This window comes from Microchirus variegatus (assembly GCF_963457635.1).
Source record: "Microchirus variegatus genome assembly, chromosome: 14".
Taxonomy (NCBI): Eukaryota; Metazoa; Chordata; class Actinopteri; order Pleuronectiformes; family Soleidae; genus Microchirus; species Microchirus variegatus.
This window is the reverse complement of record NC_139815.1, coordinates 21,182,027-21,192,881: the sequence shown is the minus strand read 5'-3', so window position 1 is coordinate 21,192,881 and position 10,855 is coordinate 21,182,027.

Genomic DNA, 10,855 nt, shown 5'->3' with positions numbered 1-10,855 from the left:
CAAGACACGTCCACTGATATTTATGATAGAATAAATCTTATATACTTAAGTACAGTACATTTCATTCACTTTAAGACTTTTACTTTAGTAATGTTATTAAAAAAAAAAGGGTCTTTCTAGGCAACGTACTTACTGAAAAATGAGTTCTCTGCTGCTTTGATGTCTGATGTTTTGCGGTGTTTTGCCTGCTCTGGACATTTTGACCGTCAGGTTGTCTTCACTCAGGTTTGGACGTCTCTCCCTCATCTGTGCCTCAGTGCTCCACGAGTCTTGCCCTTGTTGACTCTGCACGTGGGGCGCTTCGCCCTGTGTTTACTGGGATTGAGATCACCTGAAATGTCAAGAGGAAATGGAATTTTCAGGTTTTTTGAAGTGCGGTTGTATGATTTACTGACAAATATTTAGGGAAAATTGTACTGTGCAAGCTCAGCTCCTTTGTGCGGAGAGGTAAAGTCTTGTCAGCAGAGTTGGAGTGAGAGGTTTAAAGAGCGACTTAAAACTTCAACTTTATGTCAAGGCGAGTGCTGGAGGAGGCAGCTTAAAGGTCCCATATTGTGCAAAATCAACTTTTTAATCATTTAAATCCTTATATTTGGGACTCTGGAGGTCCTACCAGTCGCCAAAGTGTGAAAAAAAGATGTCTCACTCATGTTTTTGTGGTCCTCCTCAGTCTAAGTACAGGAGATAAAACACGCAATGTTGACTTCCGTTCTCACTGGGACGTCACAAGATGCTAAATTCCTGGAATTGTTGTCTCGCGGAGCTCCGCTTTGTCCGTAAAAGACGCGAGAGTGCAGGCGAGGGCAACGGCGTCTGAAAACTGGAAGTCCACAAAAAGTTCTGTTCTTGGCTCCACAGTGCAGCACAGAGTTCTACACAAACTTCCAGCCTCAGAGGATCCTAGAGCCTGCAAATGATGAATTTTCCAAATGCTACCTTTAACCGTTTATTAACGAATGAGTTAACAGATGAGATGAATTATTGCCAGAAACCGGAGGTGGAGACGGAGATCTGATCCAGACGGGCGGAGAAGGTAAGCTTCAGTGGCAGCATTGTACGCGGGAGGGAGTTAACTAAACACGAGAGAACTGATTTGGAATCTCACATGGGTGATAGATAGTCGAGGAAAATATAGTGGAGAAAAAGTACACCATTTTTTTTAGGAACTGTAGTGGAGTAAAATGGTAAATGGTTTTGTATTTATATAGCACTTTTCCAGTCTTGATGACCACGCAAAGCTGCTGTACACATTGCATTGCTAATGATATCCTAGCTTTAGCAACACAATGCTGCAACAACCAGACTACAGATTACATAACTATGAACTGACGTTTGTTTAGATCATGTGTATCTATGTTAACCTCATCATGTCAGACGAGAGAGAGAGAGAGAGAACCGTGACCACAAAAGGTCTGTAACGAGTGACTTGAGAACCAGGAAATAAGTAGGAGCTTGATGAAGGGTTTGGGAGCAGGTGTGAGCTCCTATAGAGTGTATTTCTGATTCATTTAATGTTATATTCATTGAAAAAAAAAGTGATTTTCCTTCAAAAATAAGGACATTTCTAAGTGACCCCAAACATTTGAACGGTAGTGTGATCTCAAGATAACCCTGGCTTAAGCCCGTGTAGCCATTCTTTTTAAATAGATGCTTTTGTTTGTCTCCTTTGGAGAGAACAAGTGTCCGTAACACAGCAGTGTGGCAGCATCAACAAAACACTGTGAGAATATTGTCACAGTTGATCTACTTCAGTGTTTCCAAAAGCACACACAAAGTGAACCGCTCAAACCCGGTTAGCGGACTACGACGTGAACTGCACTTTGTTTCAACGCACGCCGTCGTTCGCTGTGTCACGAACGCAACTTTGTTGTACATTGACAGGAGATTTTAGTCGCGTGTGTTTGTGCGTGGGGCTGTGTTAATGTTGAAATGTCACATTCGGCATCCGTTTCAGCTGCATTAATTCGATTTGTCGTGCGCGGCTGTATCCGTGCCGGGGCTGTTTACTGACCCTGCAGGGCCGGGGGGGTTTAATGACCCCGCGTTCCTTCATCAGCCAGCCCACTTAAAGCTCAATTTGTTCTCATTATAATCAGCAGAAAAACACTGTCAAAGCTAATTCTGCGTGGAGCGCATGTATGCCATGGGCTCTGCGCTGACCGGGCGAGGAGTTCTATGATTAAAAATGCCTCTTGAAATGTGGCAAAGCATCTAAAATATGCCACTGGATCCAGCACGGAGTCGCCCCCCCGAGGTCTGCCAGATGAGAAGCCAGTATTTCCTCGGGCTGGCTCGCTCTCGCTCACAGAGACATCTGCTTCATCGCCGGGTTCCTATCTCGACCTTTAATCTGTATTCCTGCACAGTGTCGTGCTGTAGATTTATAGATGTTTGGAAGCGAAAAGAGCAGAAATCTTACACCACAAGTGAGAGTTTGTCCTGACCATGCATGCTCTGTGATTGTTGTGTAATGATTGGTTCTTCACAAAGCGGTAGGTGACAGCAGACGGCTGGTACTTTGTTGTGCTTTTAAGAATAAAAGGTGAAATAATCAGTTTAAAGTGCCATCTAGAGGAGAGGCTAACATTTACAACAAAGAACTGCTCCTCTGCTCACCCCCCTCCCTTCCCTGAGCGCTACGGTATCCTCAGCCGGTCACGGACCGCACGACCGCACCACAGTGAAAGACGACGAGGACGACATTTGACCGGCTGAGGATACCGTAGCGCTCAGGGAAGGGAGGGGGTGAGCAGAGGAGCAGTTCGTTGTTGTAAATTTCAGCATCTCCTCTAGATGTCACTATAAACTACTTACAGTACATCACCTTTAAGTGTCAGACATGAAATATCAAAGACAGGTTTCCTTTTAACTCTCCAGTCTGTTGAACATCAATTGGGAGGAGGAGGGAAGCTGGGAATCTATATTTTAGGCTCCATGTGGCACGTGGCGAGAGAATCCTTCCTAGAAAAATCACAAGTTTCCGTCTAACAATGACTCCTGGGTCCATCAAACACCATAAAACTATGATGTAGTATGTTCTGTATTCCGCCTGGATGGAACTCAAGCCGACAGGCTTTTATCGCCACTGTGCCGCATACTCTCTCTCTGCCAGGAACGCCTCGCTCAGCCTGGGTTTCAGTGGCGGTGTCTGAAAATCTTTCCAGCCCCCCCAGCCTCCGACGGGCTTGTTCTCTTAAAGGGGATCATCACTCAAATTAAAAATTAATGCTGCTCTACAGTTGGATGTTCATGCACTGCATATTGATGCTAACAGTAGGAAGAAGTATCCCACTGCCTGTAGCCAGATCAGACCCAAACCTGGACCGGAGGTAAGAGGAAATGTGATTTAAAATCTCATCTCTGGTAACTGATGACGCCAGTTATCGTTAGATGTTGGTTTTCAGAGGAAATTCAACTCCCACACTTTGCATTAAGGTCCAGTCCCATGCCAACAGTCTTAAGCTGCAAACAAATGCCAAAAATGTAGCCCATAAAATCATGATGCTATCATATTGATTCTGTTATTTCAATGCACTCATCCACATTAGGAGAGAGAGAGAGAGAGAGAGACAAATGCACACAAGTGATGTCTGAAATGTGCTTCGATGAGACAAGTTTGAAAATGTGTCATTTGGCGAGTGTCAAATCGCCATGACAACATGATATTGTCCAGGCATTTTGTTGCTTTTTTTGATGCCAGAAATGACCACATGGTCACCATGAATGACATTTACTGACCATCACACCATTATCAGGACGAAGAAGTCTATTTAAAGGAATCAGAAAATGGACATCATGTTAGAACACAGAGCATTTAGGCTGCTTTCCCCCCCATTACTATGTTGAAAGGTATATAGAGGCTATCAGAATGTGCAATATAGAGCGTCTTGTATCCCTTTTTTTCCGTCACAACCTATAGGCAATCAATTTCCATTTTCACCAACTATATAAACACACCTGAGAGAAAAGTACGAAGATTGAATTCTTTTGAAATCTGGAAAGATGCCACATTTCAAAGTCCGCTTTGCTCGTTTTTATGAACAAAAATAGAAGAGTAACTGTCAATTTTGTCACTTTTGCTCAATCATCACACTTAAGAAAAAAAGAAAGGGGAAAAAAAAGTAAATCAAAATGAATCATAACTTTGACTCAACAACACATTAGGAGACGAAAAACAATATATTTATATATATATAGATATAGATATATCTATATCTATATAGATATATATATATATAGTTTAAAGCCTAAAGATGTGAGATATAAACACACACCCTCAGGATGTCCATATAAGGAGTGGTCTATTATTCATACAGCAATTTACAAAGGGTGCACCTATGTCTGGATGAAAAGATCCAGCTGCTTGACTGAAAATATTTTGATTTTGTTATTATTTAGTAATATTCCCAGATGTCCTCATCTCCCACTCTTGTTTCACACAGTAAAGCACTGTTCACAGCCTCTGTTCCACATGGAGCTGCAGTCACTTCCTCCATCTACTGTCTGTACCAGCAATGACATTACAAGGCAAGAACACTGACCCAGGAGGAGTCTCCTGCAGGGTGAGGGATGAGAACACAGGCTATAGCAACTGCCCATAAACAATTATGTTGACTGGAATGTAAAAGCCAAAGCCAGAGGGAATAAAACCTGGCCATATTTAACTATTTTAAGCCTGAAACCCCTGCAGACTGTATCTTGTACTGTCAGCCTTACATCTATTTTCCCAAGCTAATGTAACATCATCTGAAGTCAGCAGTTTATTTTAAGTACATGCGCATTCTCAAGTAGGTGATTTTGTACCAACTTCTGCACCAAGGAAAAAAAAGAGTCTTCTTGAGATACATCAGTCCTGATCTCTTCTGTTTTCACTGCTCACATTAAAATGGTTGTGTGTAGCAGCACCTGGAGACCAGACTCTGTGACCTTTAACTTAGTTTTGTTTTTGGAGTTCCCAAATAGCAAACCATGGCAGTGTCCCAACATGAAATTTAACCCTTATTATCACTGGCACAGTTGTACTAGGAAAGCAACAGAGGGCTAACTGGAGCTGCACTATTTTAGGCAAAGTCAGCGAGTTCTGGCCTCTCCTCGTAACCAGGAGCTAATGTCAGACGATGAAAGTGGCCGTCAGTGTCCAGTATAACGTGGCAGGTGTTGGTGGAGGCAGTTTGTGCTCCTGAAGAGAAGCAGGTGATGCTGTCAGCTGCAGCACATCACATCACATGTTACTGAATGTATTAATGATACTACACATTTAACATACAGTGCTTAACAGCTTTATTAGACCACCAGCTTATGCCACAGCTGTCCTATATTACCAGCATTGGTAATGATCAAAATCATTTTTATGCTTCTGTAATAGTTAATACACCTGTATTTAGAAGCTCTTTAACTGGAATTACATTTGTCATAAAATATATATATATAAAATAGTAAAATGAACAGTAACAACACATCATTATTTCTTGATTAAGATGTGGAATTATAGTTATTTACTTGCATTCCTGAACAGAAAAAAATAGTTTAAGTGGTCGAATTTATACAAATGACATTTTTCGTTTTAAACAAGTTTTTGAAAGATTTCCAAAATAGTTTCCGTTTTCTCGTTTTTATAACAGGTGGTCTAATAAAATGTGTTAACCCTTTGTGCACAAGTGCACCCTTGGTAAATTGCAATGCGAATAATACACAACTCCTTATATGGACATCCTGAGGGTGTGTGTTTATAGATCACATTGCTACCCATCTTCTTATGTGATGTTGAGTCAGTTATGATTTTTCTTCTTTATTTTTTAATAACAAAACCGGTAGTAGTGATAATTGTGCAGAAGTCACTATATATATATATATATATATATATTTTTTTTTTTTGCGCAAAGCGAAATGTGACGTATTTTTCTCTCAGGCATGTTTATAAAACCATGTCATCAGACTATATTCTGGGGGAAAAAAGGACACTATATATTGCACATTCTTATAGCCTATATATTTCAACATAGTAATGGAAACAAAAAACAGCCTATGTTAAGGGGCACAGTAATCTGCCAGGAACTTTATAACTGAATACATTTCTATTACACTTCTTCCTAATGTATTTCCATTACACTTTACTTATTATCTCAACCATTCCAATATTTGCACATGTTTTCAATGTGTGACACTGATTTAACTTGTTATCACTGTTATCCATCCGTTCATCTTCTACCGCTTTATCCTCCACATGAGGGTCGCGGGGGCGCTGCTGCCAATCCTACTGTTACTGAGTTTTAAAAAAATACAACTCTGGCTCATTGTTCCATAGAAAAACTAAATAAAAACAAACAAAAATCACACAATAGTTTCAGTTGTGTAACGGATCGTGGAGCTATGTTGTGCTGTGAAGGATACACCTGTTGCATCTTTCACAGCACGACACATTTTAATTGGGACAATGCTATGGTTGCGCGCACTGTGATGCATTTTGACAATATTTCCTTCGCGGCAAATGCAGACAGTGTAACGTGGAGACGACTCTGAGACACAGTCAGAGGGACTGGTGAACTCAGAGAATATGTACAGGCAGGGATAATTGGACATAGGTGAAAGACATCAGGGCGGGACAGATAATCATGGGAGGAACAGGACAAACACAGGAAGAAAAACTAACTGAAGCAATAAGCAGGGAGTTAATTCATGCAGCATGAATACATTTCTTTTTCTTCAGTCTACTCTAATCATTTTAATTTAAAGTTATGGTTGCTTACTTCTTTATGTGACACGGAGACACTGCTCCTCGAACATGCTGCAGCATTCCAGGGCAACACGTAGTCTTTCTCTAACCTGGAAAACAGGTTCAAATAAAACAAGGCAATCAGAGCTGGAAGAGAAGAAGCCTCTGTCGGCCTCTGCTGGTCATATTGGCAAGTGCAAGTGTGGAAACACAAACAGACAGACACACAGAGCCACTAAAAACAATACTTCAAGTAATAATAAGCAGAATAAAACGGGAAGTTAAAGCAAGAAAACGCACAGGATAATAACTTAAACAGAAAACAAAACAAGATCATAAAAAAGGAAACTAAATATCCACCTTGTTGGTTTAATATACGTATGCATATACGTATGCACCGTTTATCTCCTTTATGTAAATCATAAGCATAAACCCCTATATTTAAGTCATGTATGACTTCACTACTTTCATATGAGCTCGGCTCCCACGTAACTCAAACCCATCTTACGTGTAATTAAAGTGCTAAGAAACCGATTAAGCCGAGATGTGATTACTGATACTGTCTTTTGTGGGAGAACACCTGTTATTAACACAAGCCGACTCCCTGATTCCATTATCAACGTCTATAACCGTCCGTCTCCATCTCAAAGTGTCTTTCTGTCTACGCTCTAATGAAGTGACGTTTGAATCATGTTTCCCCTCTGAGAGGCAGTTCAAACATGTCGTCATAATCCCGCAGCTGTGAGTGTGTAGTGTCTAAGAGACCCATTTGACACAAATTGAAAAACTGAAACAATTAATCGATTACTAAATTAATCGTCAACTATTTGGATTAATCGGTTTGAAGCTTTTTTCATTATTAAAACCAGATTTCTGATCGTTGTAGCTTCTTAAATGTGAATATTATCTTCATTTCTTTGCTCCACATAACAAAGAACTCACTCAAACTGAATCGTTCTGCTTTGTGGACAAAAACAACATTCGACCAGATCATTATTTCCAGGTTTGACAAATACAGATCAAGGTTTTTTGACAAAGACAGCGCCGTGGTGTTCAGCAGGAGGGACAGAGGCTTTTGTTGTTTTGGCTCTGGGACTTTTCCCCCTCAGTGGTGGTGGTGAACTTTAAAGAAGTGAGTCATCTTCTTACCTTCACTTGCCCCCAGTTGTGCAATCGCCAACACCTAATTGTGGTTTATTATTTCCATGGTAGGAGAAAGAAGGTAATAATTCTGTTCTCTACAGTCACAGTAATAAGTGAGAGGTACACGCACACACCTTTGTTGTTTTCCTTTGTTAAAGGTCACTCACTGCACTGTGCTGAAGCCGACTCTGACTGGGTTTGTAGTCGGTTGTGTTTAATCAAATTGTGGGTGTTTGTAATTAGATGAAAGCCGCTGTTGACGAGGCTGCGACTGTAGCTTAGTGTATTCGCAGCCTGTTTATGGAAGACTATAACCTAATGTAATGAAAAGCATCTTTGCATTCTGGCACCCTGGCATCTGTTGGGCTGATAAAGTGAGACAGGCTTTTACTTCAGAGGGTATTGTTTGTCATATTTCTTCAGCTGAGTGATATGATATGGATACGTTCCCTCTTCCGAGAACACACACACACACACACACACACACACACACACACACACACACACACACACACACACACACACACACACACACACACACACACACACACACACACACACACACACACACACACACACACACACACACGTGCGCAGGCTTGTTTTGCTCAGGCCAAAAATAGCCAGGATTGTGTCTAATTTTATGTCCGTCACATACTGTAGCTCTTACGAGGGGTAAGGGCCGGGGGGTATCCCTGAGAGCAGGCTGGCCCGTATAAATGGTAGGGTTGCGTCTGGAAGGGCATCTGGCATGGAATTCTCTGCCAAATCAGATACAGTATGAGGATCATCCGCTGAGAGGGAGAAGCCAGCAGAAATAAAACTGCGGCCCGTTTCATGATTCCGATTTATGGCGTCCGTCTTTGTGCACTCTTTGTTTTCATTCTACAGTCATGTATTATTCAAATTGTAAACATTGCTCTATGGATTAATGGCTTCCTCTTTGCGTCATACAGTTTTAAGGTGCTTGATGCAGCAGTGACTGTGTGTAAATCGGAATCAGACAAACAAACTTTTTTTTTTTTTTCTTTCAAATTAATATAAGTGTGGTTGTGATTCCTTGAAAAAACAACAACATATAGTCATGTAGGAAATAAGGTTGACGTTCTATGTAAAGGACAGTGAAGTGGACACGGACTGAACTCCTCTTGAAAGCATAGTATAGACAAGAACACAGGTAAAATAAAATAAATCAAATAAATACACTTGGAAACCATCCAATTCCTATCTTAACCCTCAATCTTAACTGGCCCTCAAAACCAAGTGTTGAGGGTTATTTTGCCACTCAGAAATGGGACACCCCTTAAATCCAGATACGTCTTCAGACTGTAGGGGGCAGAATAACGCGATCTGATTTTCTTTCACCCACTCCTCCTCTGACTCAGTATGATTGGTTATTTGACTGTTCTCAATGTCTAGATCTGGCTAAGCAATGGTTGTCTCCCGCAAATTGGATTCTGCTCATGTTATTGTCAGGCCAGAACTCAGTAATCAGGACTAGAAGCCAGGAAGTGGAATGAAAGATGACAAGATGAAGGATCAGGGTCAAACAAACAAAGTGACAAACAAACAAGGACATTTCGAGGCATCTCTTGACAATGGTTGTTTGTTTTTTTTAGCGATGTGTGTGTGTGTGTCCCCGCTGAAATGAAACCATGAGGTCAGTGTGGCTCCATGGCAACCACCCATTGAAATTAGTGTCTCGCCGAACGGATGCAATTTAGCCATGAAGCGTTTCCACTCGCAGTGAGTTGAGCGCTCTCCTGTCTGACTCATCATCATGGACGTGTTCGTCTTACTTCACACAAGATATAACAAAAGTGGACCCAAAATGCAGACGTACGACAAGAGTGCTGGGCACGTTAACAGCGCTACCGGCACTAATGCTAACGCATGACGCGTATCCCTGACGACTGACCGGAAAAAGACGCGTGACGTCACATTTACGCGACTCCAGATTGTTAAAATTAATCTTTGAAGTAACGCAGTTTTTCCCCGTGCAGCGACACCGGAGACCAGACACCGTTTAGCGGTTAGCTACGTTAGCTCCTTTAGCGATGTTAGCGCGCATACAGTCGAAATGAAAAGAGCAGCGCTACAAATAACCAGCGTAGCTGTGTCCTGCGCATGTGTGCCTCTGATTTTATAGTTTAGCGGTACGGGAGTGACGTAAAACATGGCGTCGCGCGAGTCTGTTTTCTGGTCAGTCGTCATGGAACAGCGTCATGCGTTGACGTCGTTAATGGTAGCGCCGGTTTGGGATTCTCACCGAAACTCGCGTAATTTAACTGGACTTCAGAATCGCCATTGTCAGTTAATAGCTGTTGTGCGTGCGATGTTTTGTCCTGAGAAACACAAAAAAAATGTATTACAGGGTTCTGCTCACGCCACGTTGGGTCGTGAATTTAATACGTGCGCGTCTGATAACTCCTCAGCCAACCTAAAACCAATTGTCGCCCACGATTGTCGGACGATTTGTCCAGATCACGGTCCTGATCTGGACAAATACTAGTTGTGGGGCAGGCTTTAGAGAAGCTCTGTGAGACGTCGCAATCTCTTACACGGCGCTTCCAGTGGCAGAGAGCGAGAGAGGCAACGAAGCAGCAGCTCTGGCGTTTATAAGTAAGCAGTGAGTGAGGACAATGACCCGTGCGCTGATTAGACAAGAAGGTGACAACAGCTTGTACCAGTGAGGCAAACATGGACGAAAGCCAGTGGCAGAATTTGAATGCAGTCACCGTTGTACGATCAGAGAGCCAAAAACGAAAGTATAATTTCAACTAAACTGTGAAAAAGATTTGCACCTGGATCGGCAAATAACATTATTAGATACCAATATATTATGTGTTTGTGGTATATGCCAAGTTCAGATTGTCACGATTATGCAAACTGGCAACGCTCCCATCCCCCAACAACCCACCACAAACTCCACCTTCCACCACTAATCCTGACTCTTAACAGGATTAGTGGTGGAAGGTGGATGGATGGATTTCAATGATT